Source organism: Aethalodelphis obliquidens, unplaced genomic scaffold (assembly GCF_003676395.1).
Source record: "Aethalodelphis obliquidens isolate GAN/ISIS:26980383/991018 unplaced genomic scaffold, ASM367639v1 scaffold5, whole genome shotgun sequence".
NCBI classification, from domain to species: Eukaryota; Metazoa; Chordata; class Mammalia; order Artiodactyla; family Delphinidae; genus Aethalodelphis; species Aethalodelphis obliquidens.
In genome coordinates, this window is record NW_020837949.1 from 19,162,630 (window position 1) to 19,187,335 (window position 24,706).

The 24,706-nt window shown below is 37.6% G+C and overlaps 1 protein-coding gene across 1 annotated transcript in view; it reads right to left on the reverse strand.

Moving 5' to 3' along the window:
* EXOC4 (exocyst complex component 4) overlaps positions 1–24,706 on the reverse strand; it is an 837,065-nt gene that overhangs the window by 509,591 nt on the left and 302,768 nt on the right. The gene's annotated exons all lie outside the window — the stretch shown is intronic.

A 24,706-nucleotide genomic window follows, 5' to 3' on the forward strand; every position in this document is an offset into this window, starting at 1 on the left:
CAGAATAACTGAGGCAGAAGAACGGATAAGTGACCTGGAAGATAAAATAGTGGAAATAACTACTGCAGAGCAGAATAAAGAAAAAAGAATGAAAAGAACTGAGGACAGTCTCAGAGACCTCTGGGACAACATTAAACGCACCAACATTCGAATTATAGGGGTTCCAGAAGAAGAAGAGAAAAAGAAAGGGACTGAGAAAATATTTGAAGAGATTATAGTTGAAAACTTCCCTAATATGGGAAAGGAAATAGTTAATCAAGTCCAGGAAGCACAGAGAGTCCCATACAGGATAAATCCAAGGAGAAACACGTCAAGACACATATTAATCAAACTGTCAAAAATTAAATACAAAGAAAACATATTAAAAGCAGCAAGGGAAAAACAACAAATAACACACAAGGGAATCCCCATAAGCTTAACAACTGATCTTTCAGCAGAAACTCTGCAAGCCAGAAGGGACTGGCAGGACATATTGAAAGTGTTGAAGGAGAAAAACCTGCAACCAAGATTACTCAATCCAGCAAGGATCTCATTCAGATTTGATGGAGAAATTAAAACCTTTACAGACAAGCAAAAGCTGAGAGTTCAGCACCACCAAACCAGCTCTACAACAACTACTAAAGGAACTTCTCTAGGCAAGAAACACAAAAGAAGGAAAAGACCTACAATAACAAACCCAAAACAATTAAGAAAATGGGAATGGGAACACACATATCGATAATTACCTTATATGTAAATGGACTAAATGCTCCCACCAAAAGACACAGATTGGCTGAATGGATACAGAAACAAGACCCATATATTTGCTGTCTACAAGAGACCCACTTCAGACCTAGAGACACATACAGACTGAAAGTAAGGGGATGGAAAAAGATACTCCATGCAAATGGAAACCAAAAGAAAGCTGGACTAGCAATTCTCACATCAGACAAAATAGACTTTAAAACAAAGACTATTAGAAGAGACAAAGAAGGACACCACATAATGATCAAGGGATCGATCCAAGAGGAAGATATAACAATTGTAAATATTTATGCACCCAACATAGGTGCACCTCAATACATAAGGCAAATACTGACAACCATAAAAGGGGAAATCGACAGTAACACATTCATAGTAGGGGACTTTAACACCCCCCTTTCACCAATGGACAGATCATCCAAAATGAAAATAAATAAGGAAACACAAGCTTTAAATGATACATTAAACGAGATGGAGTTAATGGATATTTATAGGACATTCCATCCAAAAACAACAGAATACACATTTTTCTCAAGTGCTCATGGAACATTCTCCAGGATAGATCATATCTTGGGCCACAAATCAAGCCTTGGTAAATTTAAGAAACTTGAAATTGTATCAAGTATCTTTTCCGACCACAACGCTATGAGACTCGATATCAATTACAGGAAAAGATCTGTAAAGAATACAAACACATGGAGGCTAACCAATACACTACTTAATAACGAAGTGATCACTGAAGAAATCAAAGGGGAAATCAAAAAATACCTAGAAACAAATGACAATGGAGACACGATGACTCAAAATCTATGGGATGCAGCAAAAGCAGTTCTAAGAGGGAAGTTTATAGCAATACAATCTTACCTTAAGAAACAGGAAACATCTCGAATAAACAACCTAACCTTGCACCTAAAGCAATTAGAGAAAGAAGAACAAAAAAACCCCAAAGTTAGCAGGAGGAAAGAAAGCATAAAAATCAGATCAGAAATAAATGAAAAAGAAATGAAGGAAATGATAGCAAAGATCAATAAAACTAACAGCTGGTTCTTTGAAAGGATAAACAAAATTGATAAACCATTAGCCAGACTCATCAAGAAAAAAAGGGAGAAGACTCAAATCAATAGAATTAGAAATGAAAAAGGAGAAGTAACAACTGACACTGCAGAAATACAAAAGATCATGAGAGATTACTACAAGCAACTCTATGCCAATAAAATGGACAACCTGGAAGAAATGGACAAATTCTTAGAAAGGTACAACCTGCCAAGACTGAATCAGGAAGAAATAGAAAATATGAACAGACCAATCACAAGCACTGAAATTGAAACTGTGATTAAAAATCTTCCAACAAGCAAAAGCCCAGGACCAGATGGCTTCACAGGCGAATTCTATCAAACATTTAGAGAAGAGCTATCACCTACCCTTCTCAGACTCTTCCAAAATATAGCAGAGGAAGGAACACTCCCCAACTCATTCTACAAGGCCACCATCACCCTGATACCAAAACCAGACAAGGATGTCACAAAGAAAGAAAACTACATGCCAATATCACTGATGAACATAGATGCAAAGATCCTGAACAAAACACTAGCAAACAGAATCCAACAGCACATTAAACGGATCATACAACATGATCAAGTGGGGTTTATTCCAGGAATGCAAGGATTCTTCAATATACGCAAATCAATCAACGTGATACACCATATTAACAAATTGAAGGAGAAAAACCATATGATCATCTCAATAGATGCACAGAAAGATTTGACAAAATTCAACACCAATTTATGATAAAAACCCTGCAGAAAGTAGGCATAGAGGGAACCTTCCTCAACATAATAAAGGCCATATATGACAAACCCACAGCCAACATCGTCCTCAATGGTGAAAAACTGAAAGCATTTCCACTAAGATCAGGAACAAGACAAGGTTGCCCACTCTCACCACTCTTATTCAACATAGTTTTGGAAGTTTTAGCCACAGCAATCAGAGAAGAAAAGGAAATAAAAGGAATCCAAATCGGAACAGAAGAAGTAAAGCTGTCACTGTTTGCAGATGACATGATACTATACATACAGAATCCTAAAGATGCTACCAGAGAACTACTAGAGCTAATCAATGAATTTGGTAAAGTAGCAGGATACAAAATTAATGCACAGAAATCTCTGGCATTCCTATACACTAAGGATGAAAAATCTGAAAGTGAAATCAAGAAAACACTCCCATTTACCATTGCAACAAAAAGAATAAAATACCTAGGAATAAACCTACCTAAGGAGACAAAAGACCTGTATGCAGAAAATTATAAGACACTGATGAAAGAAATTAAAGATGATACAAATAGATGGAGAGATATACCATGTTCTTGGACTGGAAGAATCAACATTGTGAAAATGACTATACTACCCAAAGCAATCTACAGATTCAATGCAATCCCTATGAAACTACCACTGGCATTTTTCACAGAACTAGAACAAAAAATTTCACAATTTGTATGGAAACACAAAAGACCCCGAATAGCCAAAGCAATCTTGAGAACGAAAAATGGAGCTGGAGGAATCAGGCTTCCTGACTTCAGACTACACTACAAAGCTACAGTAATCAAGACAGTATGGTACTGGCACAAAAACAGAAATATAGATCAATGGAACAGGATAGAAAGCCCAGAGAGAAACCCACACACATATGGTCACCTTATCTTTGACAAAGGAGGCAGAAATGTACAGTGGAGAAAGGACAGCCTATTCAATAAGTGGTGCTGGGAAAACTGGACAGCTACATGTAAAAGTATGAGATTAGATCACTCCCTAACACCATACACAAAAATAAGCTCAAAATGGATTAAAGACCTAAATGTAAGGCCAGAAACTATCAAACTCTTAGAGGAAAACATAGGCAGAACACTCTATGACATAAATCACAGCAAGGTCCTTTTTGACCCACCTCCTAGAGAAATGGAAATAAAAACAAAAGTAAACAAATGGGACCTATGAAACTTAAAAGCTTTTGCGCAGCAAAGGAAACCATAAAGAAGACCAAAAGACAACCCTCAGAATGGGAGAAAATATTTGCAAATGAAGCAACTGACAAAGGATTAATCTCCAAAATTTATAAGCAGCTCATACAGCTTAATAACAAAAAAACAAACAACCCAATCCAAAAATGGGCAGAAGACCTAAATAGACATTTCTCCAAAGAAGATATACAGAGTGCCAACAAACACATGAAAGAATGCTCAACATCACTAATCATTAGAGAAATGCAAATCAAAACTACAATGAGATATCATCTCACACCAGTCAGAATGGCCATCATCAAAAAATCTAGAAACAATAAATGCTGGAGAGGGTGTGGAGAAAAGGGAACCCTCTTACACTGTTGGTGGGAATGTAAATTGATACAGCCACTGTGGAGAACAGTATGGAGGTTCCTTAAAAAGCTACAAATAGAACTACCATATGACCCAGCAATCCCACTACTGGGCATATACCCTGAGAAAACCATAATTCAAAAAGAGTCATGTACCAAAATGTTCATTGCAGCTCTATTTACAATAGCCCAGAGATGGAAACAACCTAAGTGTCCATCATCGGATGAATGGATAAAGAAGATGTGGCACATATATACAATTGAATATTACTCAGCCATGGAAAGAGACGAAATTGAGCTATTTGTAATGAGGTGGATAGACCTAGAGTCTGTCATACAGAGTGAAGTAAGTCAGAAAGAGAGAGACAAATACTGTATGCTAACACATATATATGGAATTTAAGGAAAAAAAAATGTCATGAAAAACCTAGGGGTGAAACAGGAATAAAGACACAGACTTACTAGAGAATGGACTTGAGGCTATGGGGAGGGGGAAGGGTAAACGGTGACAAAGCGATAAAGAGGCATGGACATATATACACTACCAAACGTAAGGTAGATAGCTAGTGGGAAGCAGCCGCATAGCACAGGGAGATCAGCTCGGTGCTTTGTGACCGCCTGGAGGGGTGGGATAGGGAGGGGGGGAGGGAGGGAGACGCAAGCGGGAAGAGATATGGGAACATTTTTATATATATAACTTATTTATTTTTGTGTTGAAAAAAAAAAAAAAAAAAGAAGAGACAAGGAAGGACACTACATAATGATCAAGGGATCGATCCAAGAAGAAGATATAACAATTGTAAATATTTAGGCACCCGACATAGGAGCACCTCAATACATAAGGCAAATACTAACAGCCATAAAAGGGGAAATCGACAGTAACACATTCATAGTAGGAGACTTTAACACCCCCCTTTCACCAATGGACAGATCATCCAAAATGAAAATAAATAAGGAAACACAAGCTTTAAATGATACATTACACAAGATGGACTTAATTGATATTTCTAGGACATTCCATCCAAAATCAACAGAATACACATTTTTCTCAAGTGCTCATGGAACATTCTCCAGGATAGATCATATCTTGGGCCACAAATCAAGCCTTGGTAAATTTAAGAAAATTGAAATTGTATCAAGTATCTTTTCCGAACACAACGCTATGAGACTCGATATCAATTACAGGAAAAGATCTGTAAAAAATACAAACACATGGAAGCTAAACAATACACTACTTAATAACGAAGTGATCACTGAGGAAATCAAAAAATACCTAGAAACAAATGACAATGGAGACACGACAACCCAAAACCTATGGGATGCAGCAAAAGCAGTTCTAAGAGGGAAGTGTACAGTAATACAATCCTACCTTAAGAAACAGGAAACATCTCAAATAAATAACCTAACCTTGCACCTAAAGCAATTAGAGAAAGAAGAACAAAAAAACCCCAAAGTTAGCAGGAGGAAAGAAATCATAAAGATCAGGTCAGAAATAAATGAAAAAGAAATGAAGGAAACGATAGCAAAGATCAACAAAACTAAAAGCTGGTTCTTTGAGAAGATAAGCAAAATTGATAAACCATTAGCCAGACTCATCCAGAAAAAAAGGGAGAAGACTCAAATCAATAGAATTAGAAATGAAAAAGGAGAAGTAACAACTGACACTGCAGAAATACAAAGGATCATGAGAGATTACTACAAGCAACTCTATGCCAATAAAATGGACAACCTGGAAGAAATGGACAAATTCTTAGAAATGTACAAGCTGCCAAGACTGAATCAGGAAGAAACAGAAAATACGAACAGACCAATTGCAAGCACCGAAATTGAAACTGTGATTAAAAATCTTCCAACAAACAAAAGCCCAGGACCAGATGGCTTCACAGGTGAATTTTATCAAACATTTAGAGAAGAGCTAACACCTATCCTTCTCAAACTCTTCCCAAATATAGCAGAGGGAGGAACACTCCCAAACTCATTCTAGGAGGCCACCAACACCCTGATACCACAACCAGACAAAGATGTCACAAAGAAAGAAAACTACATGCCAATATCACTGATGAACATAGATGCAAAAATCCTCAACAAAACACTAGCAAACAGAATCCAACAGCACATTAAGAGGATCATACACTGTGATCAAGTGGGGTTTATTCCAGGGATGCAAGGATTCTTCAATATACGCAAATCAATCAATGTGATACACCATATTAATAAACTGAAGGGGAAAAACCATATGGCCATCTCAAGAGATGCAGAGAAAGCTTTCAACAAAATTCAACACCCATTTATGATAAAAACCCTGCAGAAAGTAGGCATAGAGGGAACGTTCCTCAACATAATAAAGGCCATATATGATAAACCCATAGCCAACTTTGTCCTCAATGGTGAAAAACTGAAAGCATTTCCACTAAGATCAGGAACAAGACAATGTTGCCCACTCTCACCACTCTTATCAACATAGTTTTGGAAGTTTTATCCACAGCAATCAGAGAAGAAAAGGAAATAAAAGGAATCCAAATCGGAAAAGAAGAAGTAAAGCTGTCACTGTTTGCAGATGACATGATACTATACATAAAGAATCCTAAAGATGCTACGAGAAAACTACTAGAGCTAATCAATGAATTCGGTAAAGTAGCAGGATACAAAATTAATGCACAGAAATCTCTGGCATACCTATACACTAATGATGAAAAATCTGAAAGTGAAATCAAGAAAACACTCCCATTTACCACTGCAACATAAAGAATAAAATATCTAGGAATAAACCTACCTAAGGAGACAAAAGACCTGTATGCAGAAAATTATAAAACACTGATGAAAGAAATTTAAGACGATAAAAATAGATGGAGAGCTATACCATGTTCTTGGATTGGAAGAATCAACATTTTGAAAGTGACTCTACTCCCCAAAGCAATCTACAGATTCAATGCAATCCCTATCAAACTACAACTGGCATTTTTCACAGAAGTAGAACAAAAAATTTCACAATTTGTATGGAAACACAAAAGACCCCGAAAAGCCAAAGCAATCTTGAGAATGAAAAACGGAGCTGGAGCAATCAGACTCCATGACTTCAGACTATACTACAAAGCTACAGTAATCAAGACAGTTTGGTACTGGCACAAAAACAGAAAGGTAGATCAATGGAACAGGATAGAAAGCCCAGCGATAAACCCAGGCACATATGGTCACCTTATCTTTGATAAAGGAGGCAGGAATGTACAGTGGAGAAAGGACAGCCTATTCAATAAGTGGTGCTGGGAAAACTGGACAGGTACATGTAAAAGTATGAGGTTAGATCACTCCCTAACACCATACACAAAAATAAGCTCAAAAAGGATTAAAAACCTAAATGTAAGGCCAGAAACTATCAAACTCTTAGAGGAACATATAGGCAGAACACTCTATGACATAAATCACAGCAAGATCCTTTCTGACCCACCTCCTAGAGAAATGGAAATAAAAACAAAAATAAACAAATGGGACCTAATGAAACTGTAAAGCTTTTGCACAGCAAAGGAAACCATAAACAAGGCCAAAAGACAACCCTCAGAATGGGAGAAAATATTTGCAAATGAAGACAACTGACAAAGGATTTATCTCCAAAATTCACAAGCAGCTCATGCAGCTCAATAACAAAAAAACAAACATCCCAATCCAAAAATGGGCAGAAAACCTAAACAGACATTTCTCCAAAGAAGATATACAGAGTGCCAACAAACACATGAAAGAATGTTCAACATCATTAATCATTAGAGGAATGCAAATCTAAACTACAGTGAGGTATCATCTCACACCAGTCAGAATGGCCATCATCAAAAAATGTAGAAACAATAAATGTTGGAGAGGGTGTGGAGAAAAGGGAACACTCTTGCACTGCTGGTGGGAATGTGAATTGGTACAGCCACTATGGAGAACAGTATGGAGGTTCCTTAAAAAACTACAAATAGAACTACCATATGACCCAGCAATGCCACTACTGGGCATATACCCTGAGAAAACCATAATTCAAAAAGAGTCATGTACCAAAATGTTCATTGCAGCTCTATTTACAATAGCCAGGAGATAGAAACAACCTAAGTGTCCATCATCAGATGAATGGATAAAGAAGATGTGGCACATATATACAATGGAATATTACTCAGCCATAAAAGGAAACGAAATTGAGCTATTTGTAATGAGGTGGATGGACCTAGAGTCTGTCATACAGAGTGAAGTAAGTCAGAAAGAGAAAGACAAATACCGTATGCTAACACATATATACGGAATTTAAGAAAAAAAATGTCATGAAGAACCTAGGGGTAAGACAGGAATAAAGACACAGACTTATTAGAGAATGAACGTGGTGAAGGGGAAGGGGAAGCTGTGACAAAGTGAGAGGGTGGCTTGGACATATATGCACTGCCAAACGTAAAATAGGTAGCTAGTGGGAAGCAGCCGCATAGCACAGGGAGATCAGCTCGGTGCTTTGTGACCACCTAGAGGGGTGGGATAGGGAGGGTGGCAGGGAGGGAGACGCTAGAGGGAAGAGATATGGGAACATATGTATATGTATAACTGATTCACTTCGTTATAAAGCAGAAACTAACACACCATTGTAAAGCAATTATACTCCAATAAAGATGTAAAAAAAAAAAAAAAACTTAGTAAGACATGATTCCTGCCCATTAGCGTCTCTCACAGTTGACTTGTGGAAAGAAATAGATAAATAAAAAATTGTAGTATAATGTGATGACTGCTAATGTATAAGGAGCTAATGGAATAGGGAAGAGAAGACATTAAACTGTGTCTGAGAGATCAGGTGGAACTCTATTGATAAAAAGTAACATGCAGGATGCTCACCTGTAGCATGACAGGCAGGCCTAGGAAAAGAGCACATTCAGGTACAGTAATGAAGAGGAAATGACAATGGACACAAAACCCAAAACCTGAAATGAGTCCTGTGATTGGAATTCTGGTTCATGGTAATTTTGTTAGAGGAAAAACAGTCAATTTGGTTGCATGGTTTGAAGCATAGATCATGCAGGTCAGTGTAGATACTGGCCTAGCACTGGACGAAGGCTGGAGGACAGAAGCAATGAAATTCTCTACTGGAGATCAATTTATTTTGAAATTGACACAGATGATAACAATTTTGGTGTAAAGTGCTTAGGAACCTAGCATTTAAACATATTTTTCATGAACCTTATTACTCAAACCTTATTAACAATAAAGACTTCTAGAGAACAGTATTAAATGATTGAGAACTAAAACTTAAAATTTGATCAAGCTGCAATAATACAGTCTCTGAGCATTTTACAGCTTTCAGCAAAAGGCCTGGGCTGCATTCCTATAGACATTACCACTTAGCATGGGATAAAGTATTACTTAAGAAAGGCTAGAGATTATCATACTAAGTGAAGTCAGACAAAGAAAGACAAATACCATATGATATCACTTATATGTATAATGTAAAACGATGATACAAATGAACTTATTTACAAAACAAACAAACTCACAGACATAGAAAACAAACTTCTGGTTACCAAAGGGAAAAGGTGAGGGGAGGGATAAATTAGGAGTTTCGGATTAACATACACATACTACTATATATAAAATAGATAATTAACAAGGACCTACTGTATAGCACAGGGAATTCCACTCAATATTCTCTAATAACCTATATGGGAAAAAATATCTGAAAAAGAATTCATGTATAACTGAATTACTTTGCTGTACACCTGAAATTAACACAATGTTGTAAATCAACTATACTCCAATGTAAAATAAAAATTAAATTAAAAAACAGATAACCTGTGAAATTTTTCAATATACAAAATGAATTTTTACTTTCAGACAGCTCACCTCTGTATTCTTCTAAACAGCATGTTTCCTAAAGAACTTACATAAGATTTATTTAAAATTTGTATTAGATATATAATATAAAATGGGAATATTTATAGATCTACATTCAATCCACTTATTAGGTAAAGGAAAATTTAAGCACCATAGAGGAGACATGGGTAGGGGCAGGAGGCACTGGGGGGTGACATGCTACACGACAGATAAAAACCTACCAGAACTTCTAATTTTCCAACAGCAAGATAAAACCTGAGATCACCTCTCACTGTGTTGGAAACAACAGAAAATCAGACTGGGCCATACTGCCTCCCATCCCTTATTCCTGGTTCCCATTATCTATGTCATTTCTAGAAAAGAAAATTTGGGTCTGGTAAAGTGGGGGAAATAATTAAAGGTAGAAAATCATATTAGAGATGGACCTTGAAAGACAGACCAGATTTTACTGAGTACATACAAATTGGGTTTGGAAGGGAGAAAAGGATTCTAGGTAGAAGTAATAGCGCATTCAAAGGCACACAGGTGGCAAGTAGGGAATATGAAGCACAGCAAGTAGTTCAGGGAATGGAATGGGAGGAAAAAGGATACGAAGAAAACAACAGCTGGCAGAGTAGACAGGTAGCACAGTAAAGAAGTCTCGAAAAGGAAAGTAACATATTTGGAATAATATTTCAGGACAACTCAACACATTCTATAAAAGCCAGAGACAGCAAATTTATTTAGAGGATAATTAAACCTAATCCCAATGTGAGGTAGGAAAAAGCGTGAATTAATTGTGGCACTGGGAATGACAAAAATAAATGACAGGCACATGGTAATATAACAGTATCTTTTACATGCATGTCACACTTCATAAAATACTTGATATCCAGTATCTTATTTGATTCTTACAATAATCCTGTAAAGTAAGTAGGATATAAAATGCTGCCCCTACTTTATCAGTCAAGAATCAGTGCCTGAGATACTGTAACTTGCCCAATGTTACCTACCGGCTGGTCAATCGCAACAGTAGTATTAGAGCTCAGTGCATGTTAATCCAATATCCTTCAGCTACGCAAAAAGCTAACAGATCAGACATGAGGAAGGGTAAATTCTGCTCCTTCCTCTCATAGTTCAAACACATTTTGTTCAAATATTCAATAAAAATTTTTAAAGAGATGAATAAACATAGCACATTAATGTAAGATGTGCCTTGACCTCAGAAACATTTAAATATGAAAAACATGATCTTTTTCTTATAAAGAAAAGGTGGTATTTAGTACTTTGCACCAGACACTGTGATACACTCACGCAGGCTGACTGGGCTGGCTGTGTTGATTAGTTGCGTAGAACCACAAGTTAGGGGAACTCTCCCTCCTCCCCACCCCCAATCCAAGCCACCACTGAGATTCAGCAAAAGGAACCTAAAGTAACTGTCCAATCTGCCACATGTTCCCAGGAGGTGGCTATGGTGGAAAGGAGGCAATGCCTAATGTATCTGGCTTCTGAAATAATTTCAATTATCAATAATTATGCCTCGGGGGACTTCCCTGGTGGTGCAGTGGTTAACGATCCGCCTGCCAACGCAGGGGACATGGGTTGATCCCTGGTCTGGGAAGATCCCACAGGCTGTGAAGCAACTAAGCCCATGCGCCACAACTACTGAGCCTACGCTGTAGAGCCCGTGAGCCACAACTACTGAGCCCAGTGACACAACTACTAAAACCCACACGCCTAGAGCCCATGGTCCATTGCTACAGCAATGAGAAGCCCAAGCACCATGATGCAGAGTAGCCCCACTCGCCGCAACTAGAGAAAGCCCGCGCACAACAACGATGACCCAACGCAGCCAAAAATAAATAAATAAATACATTTAACAAAATAAAAAATAAAATAATTATGCCTCGGGGCTCCCCTGGTGGCACAGTGGATAAGAATCCACCTGCCAATGCAGGGGACACTGGTTCAATCCATGGTTCAGGAAGATCCCACATGCTGTGAAGCAACTAAGCCCGTGCGCCACAACTACTGAGCCTGCACTATAGAGCCTGCAAGCCACTGCTACTGAGCCCACATGCCGCAACTACTGAAGCCCGCGTGCCTAGAGCCCTGCTCCGCACCAAGAGAAGCCACCACAATGAGAAGCCCGCGCACCACAATCAAGAGTAGCCCCCACTCGCCGCAACCAGAGAAAGCCTGCACGCAGCAACAAAGACCCAAAGCAGCCAAAAGAATTAAAAAAAAAAAAAATTATGCCTCAACTTCCTTAACATGTGGGTATCAATAAAATACGTCCGGTTAAAAGTTTCCAATGTTCACTACCCTGTAAACAAGAAGTACCTTTTTGTTTTTACATGACAACAGTAGCACAAAGACACCTTCAACGATTTCTGCCCTAATAAAACAGCTGCTTTGAAGAGAAGCTAAAACATTTAAAATGCAATGTAAAACAATCCTAGCTGACATTTAAACCAGTAACTCTGTCTGGAGCTTAGAGAAGCATTTTTGAGGTCTGAAAACCATGGTTCAATGGACCCATGTTTTGTTGTTTGTTTGTTTTTAACATTTCTGAAATCAAAGGTTCTTAATGATATAAAACAACTGCAATACCATGCAGTCAGAATGCAACCAGATTTATTACTTTTTATATGCAATCAAATTGCCAAATGCCATTCACAATACCATTATTCCTGAACCATGAAAATATATTTAAATTCATTATTACTTTTAAAGATGCCCCAAATGATCAAATTCTATCTTCAAATGAAGACTCAATAAAATAATAAAATTAATTTCCCTCTTCATCCGCAAGTCAGAAATGGATACACTGCTCCCCGCTGTTAATGAGGTGACAGAAAGACTACTACTATAGTACTAATGCACTCATTTAATGATTTTTCCCCCCCTTGGTAATTACTATAATAACAGTAACTCATCCCAAACTTCAGCATTTTAACACTGGCATATTATTTCCATTTCCATATTTAGTTTGCTTACCTCTTGGACACATTTAAATGAATGAAAATTAGCTAGATTACAGGTGGTAAAAAGCCCAAAAGAAACACCATATGGAGATTCCATATGCTTTGGCACTATATCAGCATGTGACAGAATCCTGGAATGTAACTTAAGAATAACTGACATTCCCTTGTATCAACTCTCTGTACTGGTGCTCTAGTACATTCACATTTAAACCTGGTGCTAACATATTCTATGTCAAACTACTGAATACAGTAAATCAAAATGCACAGCAGTTACTTTTCTCCTTCCAAAAAAAGCAAACAGAGCAATTTCAAAACAACTAAAATTACAAAAACATTATCTCCCTATACTCTAGAGCAGAAAATTACAAGATGAAACTTCCCTTCTGAAGAAAAACCTGGAAAAAAAAATCAAACAGCAAAGCAGTGAGTAGCTACAGCAGTACAGTTGACGGCAGCTGCACAACTAAAAAGTCTTCCAAGTAGAGGCATTTCTCACATAGCAAGAGTCTTTTATAACCTATAACTCAGGAACAGACTGATGAATTTCGAACCATGGTTTGCACCACACTATTCATTATAAAATTATCAGGAAACACTTCTGTGATAGGGTAATGTATCAGTCATGGTTTAACCAGAGAAACAGAACTAGTAGGAGATACAGATTAAGAGATTACAAGGAATTGGGAACCAGCTAGGGAAGTCCGAGATCCAAAGGGCAGGCACTAACCCTCAGGCAGGGGCTAAAGTTGTTGCCACAGATAGACTTTCTCCTTCAAGGAAGCTGCAACTCTGCCTTTAAAACCTTTAGCTGGTAGAATCCGGCCCATCCAGATATCTAGGATAATCTCCCACCCAAAGTCACCTGATTACAGGCTTTACTCATATCTATAAAAGACCACAACAGATAGATTACTGTATTATTGAATTAATTAAGGACTGTAGCCTACCTAAACTGACACATCAAAAAGAGCATCCCAGGTAATTATATGGAATCTGGCACCATGCCCTCATTTGTGGGGTTAGACAACAGTAGACAGCACTCCTGCAGCTGTATCTCAGCTAAGTTTGGGTGCTAATGTTTTCTTATTTCCATATATATAATTCATAAAAATGTGTGGTAAAGTACAAAAACTCTTAAACTAATAATGCTGCTGGTGATAATAAAAAATAGGAAGGTCGACCAGAGGGCAGACAGCAGAAGCAAGAAGAACTACAATCCTGCAGCCTGTGGAACAAAAAACATATTCACAGAAAGACAGACAAGATGAAAAGGCAGAGGGCTATGTACCAGATGAAGGAACAAGATAAAACCCCAGAAAAACAACTAAATGCAGTGGATATAGGCAACCTTCCAGAAAAAGAATTCAGAATAATGATAGTGAAGATGATCCAGGACCTCAGAAAAAGAATGGAAGCAAGGATGGAGAAGATACAAGAAATGTTTAACAAACTCCTAGAAGAATTACAGAACAAACCAACAAAGATGAACAATACAATAACTGAAATGAAAGCTACACTAGAAGGAATCAATAGCAGAATAACTGAGGCAAAAGAACGGAGAAGTGACCTGGAAGACAGAATGGTGGAATTCAGTGCTGCACAACAGAATAAAGAAAAAAGAATGAAAAGAAATGAAGACAGCCTAAGAGACCTCTGGGACAACATTAAACTCAACAACATTCGCATTATAAGGGTCCCAGAAGGAGAAGAGAGAGAGAAAGGACCAGAGAAAATATCTGAAGAGATTATATTCAAAAACTTCCCTAACATGGGAAAGGAAACAGCCACCCAAATCCAGGAAGTGCAGTGAGTCCCATACAGGATAAACCCAAGGAGAAACACGCTGAGACACATAAGTAATCAAATTGGCAAAAATTAAAGACCAAGAAAACTTATTGAAAGCAGTAAGGTTAACAGCTGTTTTCTTAGCAGAAACTCTACAAGCCAGAAGGGAGTGGCATAATATACTTAAAGTGATGAAAGGGAAGAACCTACAACCAAGATTACTCTACCCGGCAAGGACTCATTCAGATTCAATGGAGAAATCAAAAGCTTTACAGACAAGCAAAAACTAAGAGAATTCAGCACCACCTAACCAGCTCTAAAACAAATGCTAAAGGAACTTCACTAAGTGGGAAACACAAGAGAAGAAAAGGACCTACAAAAACAAACCCAAAACAATTAAGAAAATGGTCATAGGAACATACTTATCGATAATTACCTTAAACGTGAATGGATTAACTGCTCCAACCAAAAGACACAGGCTTGCTGAATGGATACAAAAACAAGACCCATATATATGCTGTCTACAAGAGACACACTTCAGACCTAGGGACACATACAGACTGAAAGTGAGGGGATGGAAAAAGATATTCCATGCAAATGAAAATCAAAAGAAAGCTGGAGTAGCAATACTCATATCAGAGAAAATAGACTTTAAAATAAACAATGTTACAAGAGACAAGGAAGGACACTACATAATGATCAAGGGATCAATCCAAGAAGAAGATATAACAATTATAAATATATATTCACCCAACATAGGAGCACCTCAATACATAAGGCAACAGCTAAGAGCTCTAAAAGAGGAAATCGACAGTAACACAATAATAGTGGGGGAATTTCACACCTCACTTACACCAATGGACAGATCACCCAAAATGAAAATAAATAAGGAAACAGAAGCTTTCAATGACACAACAGACCAGACAGATTTAATTGATATTTATATGACATGCCATCGAAAACCAGCAGATTACACTTTCTTCTCAAGTGCACACGGAACTTCTCCAATAGATCACATCCTGGGTCACAAATCAAGCCTCAGGGAATTTAAGAAAATTGAAATCATATCAAGCACCTTTTCTGACCACAACACTATGAGATTAGAAATGAATTACATGGGAAAAAACGTAAAATACACAAACACATGGAGGCTAAACGATACGTTACTAAATAACCAAGAGATCACTGAAGAAATCAAAGAGGAAATCAAAAAACACCTAGAGACAAATGACAATGAAAACACAACAATGCAACACCTATGGGATGCAGCAAAAGCAGTTCTAAGAGGGAAATTTATACTTATACAAGCTGACCTCAAGAAACAAGAAAAATCTCAAATAAACAATCTAACTTTACACCTAAAGGAACTAGAGAAAGAAGAACAAACAAAACCCAAAGTTAGCAGAAGGAAAGAAATCATAAAGATCAGAGCAGAAATAAATGAAACAGAAACAAAGTAAACAACAGCAAAGATCAATAAAACTAAAAGCTGGTTTTTTGACAAGATAAACAAAATTGATAAACCATTAGCCAGACTCATCAAGAAAAAGAGGGAGAGGACTCAAATCAATAAAATTAGAAATGAAAATAGAGAAGTTACAACAGACACCACAGAAATATACAGCATCCTAAGAGACTACTACAAGCAACTCTATCCCAATAAAATGGACAACTTGGAAGAAATGGCCAAATTCTCAGAAAGGTATAATCTTCCAAGACTGAACAGGGAAGAAGTAGAAAATATGAACAGACCAATCACAAGTAATGAAATTCAAACTGTAATTAAAAATCTTCTAAAAAAAAAAAGGTGCAGGACCAGATGGCTTCACAGGTGAATTCTATCAAACATTTAGAGAAGAGCTAACACCCATCCTTCTCAAACTCTTCCAAAACACTACAGAGGAAGGAACACTCCCAAACTCATTCTACCAGGCCACCACCATCCTGATACCAAAACCAGACAAAGATACTACAAAAAAAAGAAAATTACAGAGCAGTAACACTGATGAATACAGATGCAAAAATCTCAACAAAATACTAGCAAACAGAATCCAAAAACACATTACAAGGATCATGCACCATGAGCAAGTGGGATTTATCCCAGGGATGCAAGGATTCTTCAGTATATGCAAATCAATCAATGTGATACACCATATTAACAAATTGAAGAAGAAAAACCATATGATCATCTCAATAGACGTAGAGAAAGATTCTGACAAAATTCAACACCCATTTATGATAAAAACTCTCCAGAAAGTGGGCATAGAGGGAAACTACCTCAACAAAATAAAGTCCATATGTGACAAACCCACAGTAAACATCATCTCAGTGGTGAAAAACTGAAAGCATTTCCTCCAAGATCAGGAACAAGACAAGGATGTCCACTCTCACCACTATTATTCATCATACTTTTGGAAGTCCCAGCCTCAGCAATCAGAGAAGAAAAAGAAAGAAAAGGAATACAAATTGGAAAATAAGAAGTAAAACTGTCACTCTTTGCAAATGACATGATACTATACATAGGGAATCCTAAAGATGCCACCAGAAAACTACTAGAGCTAATCAATGAATTTGGTAAAGTTGCAGGATACAAAATTAATGCACAGAAATCTCTTGCATTCCTATACACTAATGATGAAATATCTGAAAGAGAAATTAAGGAAACACTCCCATTTAACATTGCAAGTAAAAGAATAAAATACCTAGGAATAAACCTACCTAGGGAGACAAAAGACCTGTATGCAGAAAACTATAAGACACTGATGAAAGAAACTAAAGATGATACCAACAGATGGAGAGATATACCATGTTCTTGGATTGCAAGAATCAATATTGTGAAAATGACTATACTACCCAAAGCAATCTACAGATTCAATGCAATCCCTATCAAACTACCAATGGCATTTTTTACAGAACCAGAACAAAAAATCTTAAAATTTGTATGGAGACACAAAAGACCCCGAATAGCCAAAGCAGTTTTGAGGGAAAAAAAACGGAGCTGGAGGAATCAGACTCCCTGACTTCAGACTATACTACAAAGGTACAGTAATCAAGACAATATGGTACTGGCACAAAAACAGAAACACAGATCAATGGAACAATATAGAAAGCCAAGAGGTAAACCCACACACCTATGGTCAACTAATCTATGACAAAGGAGGCAAGGATATACAACAGGGAAAAGACAGTCTCTTCAATAAGTGGTGCTTGGAAAACTGGACAGCTACATGTAAAAGAATGAAATTAGAACACTCCCTAACACTATACACAAAAGTAAACTCAAAATGGATTAGAGACCTAAATGTAAGACCGGACACTATAAAACTCTTAGAGGAAAACATAGGAAGAACACTCTTTGACATAAATCACAGCAAGATCTTTTTTGATCCACCTCCTAGAGTAATGGAAATAAAAACAAAAATAAACAAATGGGACCTAATGAAACTTCAAAGCTTTTGCACAGCAAAGGAAACCATAAACAAGATGAAAAGACAACCCTCAGAATGGGAGAAAATATCTGCAAACGAATCAATGGACCACAGATTAATCTCCAAAATATATAAACATCTCATGCAACTCAATATTAAAGAAACAATGAACCCAATCCAAAAATGGGCGGAAAACCTTAACAGACGTTTCTCCAAAGAAGACATACAGATGGCCAAGAAGCACATGAAAAGCTGCTCAACTCACTAATTATTAGATAAATGCAAATCAAAACTACAATGAGGTATTACCTCACACTGGTTAGAATGGGCTTCATCAGAAAATCTACAAACAAGAAATGCTGGAGAGGGTGTGGAGAAAAGAGAACCCTCTTGCACTGGTGGTGGGAATGTAAACTGATACAGCCACTATGGAGAACAGTATAGAGGTTCCTTAAAAAACTAAAAATAGAATTACCGTATGATTCAGCAATCCCACTACTGGGCATATACCCAGAGAAAACCACAATTCAAAAAGATACATGCACCCTAATGTTCATTGCAGCACTATTTACAATAGCCAGGTCACAGAAGCAACCTAAATGCCCACCGACATTTTGAATGGATAAAGAAGATGTGGTACATATATACAATGGAATATTACTGAGCCATAAAAACGAATGAAATTAGGTCATTTGTTGAGACGTGGATCGATCTAGAGACTGTCATACAGAGTGAAGTAAGTCAGAAAAACAAACAAATATCGTATATTAACGCATATATGTGGAACCTAGAAAAATGGTACAGATGAACCGTTTTTCAAGGCAGAAATTGAGACACAGATGTAGAGAACAAACATGTGGACACCAAGGGGGGAAAGCCGCTAGGGGGTGGTGGTGGTGGTGTGATGAATTGGGCGATTGGTATTGACGTGTATACACTGATGTGTATGAAATTGATGACTAATAAGAAAAAAAAAAAAAATAGGAAGGTCATTACTGTTGCCCAAAAACTAGATGTCATTAAACACAAGATTTGCTCAGTGATATTAGTTTAATAATCTCAAACTTAGAACTCTATTTTTTAAAATTAATTAATTAACTTATTTCTTGGCTGCACTGGATCTTCGTTGCTGCACGCGGGCTTCCTCTAGTTGCAGTGAGCAGGGGCTACTCTTCGTTGTGGTGCGCGGGCTTCTCATTACGGTGGCTTCTCTTTGTTGCAGAGCATGGGCTCTAGGCACGTGGGGTTCAGTAGTTGTGGCACATGGGCTTAGTTGCTCCTCGGCACATGGAAACTTCTCGGACCAGGGATTGAACCCGTGTCCCCTGCACTGGCAGGTGGATTCTTAACCATTGTGCCACCAGGGAAGTCCTAGAACTCTATTTTTTAAAAAACCTTTATCATTTAAATTCATGCAGGAAAAATTACTATTATCATAAATGATGACCATAAATATATAATAAAACAAGCCTAAAAAGGGCCTGGTACTTAATTCAACTGAACACTGTACATTCTGCTATGAAAGGGGTTGGGTCTGAAGTTAAAGATTCTTGTTTAGGGAACACCTACTATGGGTCTGGCATTCTGCATGATGCTGGGGTCACAGAGGTACACCAGGGAGACATGGTGCTTGCCCTCAGAAAGCTTGTTTGGTAAATATGAATAGTTTACTACTTAACCTCTCTTCCTTACCAGGGTAGGGCTGTTTAATACGTAACAAAAGTGACAAGAATTTCCTAAGAAAAAAACATGGCTTCAATTCAAATATGAAAATGTCCTACAACATACTTCATAAAAGTTTTGATTCACAAGAAAAGCTCAGTTGAGATACAAAATTCATTGGTTTCTTACCACGTATGGCTAATGGAAAATACAATACACAAATAATTCAAAATTAAAACCGTCAAGGGACAGATATGACAGAAGAAACATGAATTCTAACAAACAGTACACCAGATGACAAAGTCATGTTAGTGGGCAGAAAAGGTTACTAGACTACTATGTAACGAAATCCAGGATGAAAACTGTGCTCCAGACTTCAGCAAAACACCTGCCAAGATTTCCTGTTCGGGCCTTGGTTAAAACATACATGTAAATATAAGCAGAACGGTAATGTACTTAGGTAGTTTAATTAAAGTACAACACCAAAAGAGACATAAGTGAATAAATGTCAACCTAAGGTTCTTTAGTGTCAAACAAGCATTCTGCCTTTGCTCTTGTTTTTGGTCAACTTTTTTTTCCCCCCAATAATATGCAAGAAAAATACAGCTAAAATGCATATCCTATTCACGCAGGTCATGAGCTTGGGAGGACAGAATTAGGATTCCCAAAGATCATCACAGTCTAGAGCTATGCACCCAAGCTAAAATGAAGAAAATTTAAAGAATAAAGACCAAGTTGTAAAAGAGAGCAGAAAAATCAGCCATGTGAATATCGAGTGGTATTGAGAAAAGGCAAACTTATAAGGACAGAAAGGCTTCCAGAAGCTGAGAGTAAAGAAGGAGACTGACTATTAAGGGGCACTAGGGAACTTCTGCGAATGACGGAAATGTTCTACGTATGGATTGTGGTGATGATTACATGATTGTATGCATTTGCCAAAACTTATCAAATTGTCCAACTAGAAAGAGTGAATTTTACTGTATATATCTCAATAAATTTGATCTTAAAAATCATAAAGCAGACAAATATAGCTTTAAAATAGCACCAGTGAAGAACCTGTTACAGCAAAAACAGAAATGAGACTTTTCTGATCAACAAGGAAAAATAAGGAAACAATGAACAGCCTGGGGAAACAACATCAACAGGCCTGAAAGAGTTAAGCAATCTTGGTTATTCTTTAGCTGTTACTACTAACAAACACTTGTAGCTAGACTTGTCCTTCACGAAGCTGACTGCTCTCTGACTCCATATGAATTACCCTTTGAACCTGGCATTTCTTCTCCCCCTACACTCCCTTGCAGCACTCTTCATTTCAGAAAGAAGGTCACAGCTGATAACTTCAGGGACACCAGACCCGGTTGCTGAGCCACCTGATGCCAGCTTTGGCTAAGAATTTGCAGAAGAAAAGAAATGCAAGACCTGCATCACTTTTGATCCTTATCATATACCCCAGACTGCGAGCCCCACATATAAAATGTTCTCCGATTCCCCAAAGAGGGGGAAACGGTTCTTGTGGCATTAGCCTACTGTGCCTTCCCTTTGCCTGGCAAAGAAAATTAAAAGCCTCTCCCTAGGGCTTCCCTGGTGGCGCAGTGGTTGAGAGTCCGCCTGCCGATGCAGGGGACACGGGTTCGTGCCCCGGTCCGGGAAGATCCCACAGGCCGCAGAGCGGCTGCGCCCGTGAGCCATGGCCGCTGCGCCTGCGCGTCCGGAGCCTGTGCTCCGCAACGGGAGAGGCCACAGCAGTGAGAGGCCACAACAGTGAGAGGCCCGCGTACCACACACACACAAAAAAAGCCTCTATTTCTCATCTTCCAATTCTCTGTCCCCATATTTTTATTCAGCATCGGTGCACAGGGAGCCAGATTTGGCAACAAACCCTTAACAGTTAATATGAATCAACAGAGTGACTAGCTCTAAAATATATCTAGAGTAATGTTAGATTACATTAGCAGATATACAGTATCAAGAACAAAAAAAGTAAATCGTCCAACTCTCTTCTGGACAGGGGCAAATCTTACCTGGCAAAGAGTTTGTCTTTTTTTTTTTTTTTTTTTTTAAAGAGCTACTTGAACCAACAGAAATAGTCAACAATATCAAACAGAACGTCAAGGGCACTGGAAACCGAGAAATATAAACTGGAAGCTGAGGCTCATTGGGACCATGCTGTAACCCTCATGTATCACAACGGCTGCCATGAGAGACTGGGATCAGACATTCTCTGAGGCTAGATGGGGTCAAAGCAGGACCAGTAAATGTAAGCAATAGAGACTGGAAAACTCCTTGAAGAAGCAATGCAGAGAGAATTCAAGTATCAGAAGACTGGTCAAACGAGATGGCTTTTAAGACCCTTCAATATTTATTGAAAATAGTTCAAGTGAGTGATGAAAAAAATCTGAACTGGGGAACCTGTAGCAAATATGGAAAGGAAAATAAAAAAATAACTGCTTGAATGTAAAATCTAAATGATTCTATGACTATGAGAATGTGAAAAAACAAAAGAAAGGGAAGGTAAATCAAGTTATGATATTTAATAGGAAAAACGAAGGAACCTAATAGGTATTAAATGGCTATTTTGTATCAAGTGCTGTCCTAGGTATTTAATCCTCAGGATAAGCCACCGAAGTAGGTATTATTACAAGCCCATCTTCAGAAAAGAGGAATTGAGGCTCAGAGAAGTTCAACAACTTGCTCGACGTCTAGAAACTGGACGAGCTAGGATTCTTACTTGCGCTTGACTCAAACGCCTACGCCATGTCCACTGAACACCAATGTAAGGCCCAGAGGTAGAACTTAGTTATCTGGAAAATTAACTTTTGAGAGATACTTTGTTTCTTAATGATGCTAACAAATGAGGCATTATGATACTTTTTTCTCCATAAAGCAGGAGTCCTGACCTAAAGTGTAGAAGAGGGGAAATATCTCTCTCATTTCTGTGTATCTGGCAGAGACATAACTGTCACACAAAAAACAGTTTAAGTAGCCTTTTTTGCAGCAACTTTTTAAACATCAAGCATATGTACAGATCCCTTGACTTTTAAAAGCCCCAACTGGAATAGAATTAAAAACAATAATAATCATCAGAACAAAAGGTAAAGAGGTATCCTCCTAGTCATTCAAACCTTATCTCCCTCTTAATTTGATGTATGAGATACAAAGCTCTGAGGCATGCTGACCAGGAAAAAGAAGGAAGGAAATCTACAAATGGAAGGTAACAAGGTCCCCACACACACACCACCGGCAGCCAATCAACCCAGCACATCAATATCCTGTTGCTTTAGAAACAACATAAAAGGTCACTGCTTTAATTCCCTCGATTTGGTTAAACCTCACATTTGACAAAATACCACCTAACAAACTTATTAGCATGGTCCTGGAGATCAAGAATAGAGGAAAGGGAGAAAAATGACAGTGTAGAGGTTCTAAAATTTCAGTTAAAATGTAGAAGAAAAAGGAATTAGACACTGTGGGGTGACCTAATTTAATTTGCTATAGGACCTGATAAAAATGGGTTCTAAAGTCTTTGATCCTGACTGACAAAGAAAAGACAATTTCAAATCAAAGATACCTGAATCACATAAGGTAAATCAGTGTCCTACTGGGAAAACAAATGAATGGCGGAAGTTACTGTACAAGTCACTTTTCCAACAGGAATTGTACTAGATTTCAATTTAACTTGATCTTTAAATGATTAGGGGACTAGAAGGAAGACAGATAAAACAATGAAAACATTAGTCCTAGACACGCTGTGAATATGAAACTTAAGCATGTATTTTTCAGTCTATGTGGGTATAATTTTTAAGTTTGGTTGCAGGCATAGATGATGAAGACTCCTTTGTTCTCTTCAGGAAATATGTACTGAGTTCTGAACACTTTCATTTTCCCAGAGCACAATTATTTGGATGCTAAAAGCCAGGCAAAAAATATATGTATATAATAATAATCAAAATGTAGCCCCTAGCCTTTACTACTTAACTTTGTTCAGAAAGGTATAATTCAAAATTTTCTAAGTAATGTTATTTCTTGGAGAAATAAGATAAACCTAATTTCATTTACAGGCTAACTAAAGACTGAGGGTCCATTTATCATTTTTAAAATGTTGCTGGCTAGCAGGTAAGATTAGTTTCTGTCACTCACAGCACTGTCAAGATGACTCAATATGATTGCAAAGTCAATTTTTATGGCCATATTTGAACAAATAATAAATGTTCCCATAGAGGCTTCAGTTTGAGGATCTCAAAGAATTTGACTGATATAGAGGATAAACGACAAGCACACTTCTAGCAGGAGGTTCATTTTATAATCTCATCCTACTCTTTTCTAAAGAAGATCTAGAAGCCACTAAAATTATTAAAGCCTGGATAAAAGCAGTACGGAAATAAAGCTTAAAGGAAGTGAGATTATTGTAGCTGAAGAAAAAACAGCATAAGGATAATCTAATAATAGTTATTAAATATAGGAAAGCTTATTGTATAAAGGATAGGTGAAGCTGCTCAGGCGAGCAACTCACGCAACAATGGGAATGAAGGAATCAAGTAAAGAAAGGAACCTGCCCACAGTATGATCATTAGCTACTGAAAGTTATAAAAATAATCCTCTGAAAATTAACGCTAGGGAACAGCAAGTAAATAACACCTTGGGTGGAATCAACAGAATTAATTAGATTATATCTGGATAGTCAAGATAATCTACTGAGATTCCAAAAACAAAAAAATACTGAATTAAATAGAAACAATAAATTAAATAGAAACATAAAAGACTGCTTTAGGGAAAAATCTTAAACCATTTAGATTATGTCAGGATATGCAATCTATGTACAAAGTGAATTTTGGACGAGTTACAAAAAATCTGATTGCCTGCTTAAGTCATTACCAAAGAGAACTAAATATCTAAATAACAGACTGCAAAGCCAACCAAGAG